At 44.1% G+C, this 2,500-nt stretch overlaps 1 protein-coding gene across 1 annotated transcript in view; it reads right to left on the bottom strand.

The window, feature by feature from the left end:
- Window positions 1–2,500, bottom strand: part of efhd2 (EF-hand domain family, member D2) — a 33,843-nt gene that overhangs the window by 1,232 nt on the left and 30,111 nt on the right. The gene's annotated exons all lie outside the window — the stretch shown is intronic.

Genomic DNA, 2,500 nt, shown 5'->3' with positions numbered 1-2,500 from the left:
TGTGTGTGTGTGTGTGTGTGTGTGTGTGTGTGTGTTTTGGACTTGTTTCAACTCAAGGACAGGAGAGGCCTTAGGACTAATCCAGTCGCAGAGATTCAAAAATGTGACGGCGAGACTTCACAGACAACAGCAGGTAGCCGCCGCTGTGATTGGTCCTCTCAACCAGAGCCATGGACAAACCACTGCTCTCGACAACAAGCGACTACTTCCTTGTTCTAACCATGGGCGTAATTTATGGTAGGGACGGTAGGGACACGTCCCCACCAATATTTAGCCCCCTACTGTGTAATCACGACCGGTGTTGCCGGTAACGTTGTAGTCGCACTATTTTTTTCAGTAACGAGTAGTCTAACTACCATTTCAAAACGTCAGATTAAAGTTACTTTCATAAGACACCGTGCGTTACTATTTCTGGTACATAGGCCCGCCTACTTTTTGTTTCAAGCGAGGAGTTTGTGGCGACGCCTGAGGATATGATATGAAAAAAAACCCTTTTATGATAGGCCTATGAAACTTTTATGAAAGACGATAGAGGGATAACTTCGCCCTGCCATTAAATCAGATTGTGGGGAAATGTAGTAGCCTAGCCCTACGTATAGGCCTACAAACGGTTCTGAATCTTAATTAGCCTATTCGAACAGTTGTGCCGACATCATCGGCAATTTCTAATTCACTATTTGGGTGCAGGGAACGGAGCTCTGCAGATGCGTAATAGTTGCGTGACAAGCAGAGAGAGGCGGAGAAAGGTGAAGGATAAAGTGGCCTATTTAAGAAGAAATGTGGTCTCTGCGCAGCGCAGATAATAACGAATTGAAATGCACATTTGATCTACTGATACAGGTGTAGCCTATTTAAACTACCATCGAAAGGACTGTCAGGCTTCAGAATCTTCAGTCTTCCTTTAAAAAAAAAAACTGTCAATGACGGACAAACCTCTGTTAACGCAACCCATAAATGAAAGAGTTCCTAAAGGTACACTTCGGCAAAACATTTCCCTTCTTTCATATTAAATTAACCTGGCTTTGTTTTACAGGCTATTTAACTGTAGGACTACTTGAGTAGCCTAGACTAATTGCTGCGACTAGGTTCTGATCTCGCTGAACATCCAACGCGACTGAAATGGAAGCCTTCTTCCATGACGAGTATGTAACCAACATCATTCAAAAATCGCAGATAGGGCCTACACCTACTCATTGTGTTGTATTGCATTTCGGTCATGTAGAAGGGCTACAAAGCTAACTGGTATGTTGTAACATTAAAATTCGCCTACAACGTGACACAGTTGGTGCGCAACTATGCGGTGACATCGCTGGGATTTCTGTCAAGACGCGCTGCGCAAAGACACTTGCACGCGCATGTGTGTTGCCTGTAGGCTGCTATGATGCAAACACAGCTACAGGCAGGGAGAAAGCGAGAGATAGGGAGTTAGCCTATGAGAATGAAGAAGTGTGTTGTTTTGTATGTAGGCTACAACAGTCCACACAGCATCGCTAATTTTGGAGGATAAAAAGGGTCAGTCGGCACCGGAACCAAAACATTTTTTTTCTAGGCCCTGTCTTATTTATTTTTTATTTAAAAAACAAGCAAGCTTATTTCAAGAAAAGGTTTGCAAATGTCAGTGTCATTTTTGTTGCTGTTAAAATAGGCCTAAATGTCAATAAAGTGAGTAGGCTAGGCCTATTGGCAGAACTGGTGATCATTTTCATGTTAGGCAATACCACTTTGCTGACATTTGAACACAAAGCGACTTATATGTTATTGGTAAAAGTCTCTGGAGCAATGTTGTATCAGAACTAGCTGCTTTGGTCAATTTCACTCCAGTCATGGATGGAGGTGTAAACAGAGGTAGCCTAAGGGTGGGATTTAAGCCTGCAACCGTGTGATTGAAAGACCAACTTCCTAAGGAACGCTCGTTGACATATCATCTGCTCATTGATATAACATCTGTGTGCCATGAACTTATGATTGGTAATCAGCCCACCCCCCCACACACACACACACACACACACACACACACAATGAAAATTGTCAAAAATCATCCCCCTCTAAAACCATTGAGCTACATTCATTCATAGACTAATACATTCACATATTGCGTTAAAATTGTACTTTTAACAACTGTATTTTCTAAATTTTCTCGGGGGAGAAACCCCCATCCCCCCCCCCCCCCCCCCCCCCCCCCCCCCCCCCCCCCCCCCCCCCCCCCCCCCCCACCCCCCCCCCCCCCCAATTTTATGTCCCTACCAATGTCAAAGTCAAAGTTACTTCCTCGTTCTAACATTCACCACGTTGGCAGTTTGTGGTAGGAAAATGCAGGTTAATGTTCATTACATACAATGTTACCTACGCTTTTGAGTTTATAAAGGAAGCGGCAACACGGAAGTTATACTGGTGACAGCTGAACTGTGTGTCCATAGTGTAACAAGGACAATAAGCCACTTCTTTGTTCTAAACCAGTGATTCTCAAAGTGTGGTCCGGGGACCACTGGTTTGTCACTGG

This window comes from Engraulis encrasicolus, chromosome 10 (genome assembly GCF_034702125.1).
Source record: "Engraulis encrasicolus isolate BLACKSEA-1 chromosome 10, IST_EnEncr_1.0, whole genome shotgun sequence".
Taxonomy (NCBI): Eukaryota; Metazoa; Chordata; class Actinopteri; order Clupeiformes; family Engraulidae; genus Engraulis; species Engraulis encrasicolus.
Note: the sequence above shows the minus strand (reverse complement) of the source record. Positions and strands in the feature narration are given on the sequence as shown.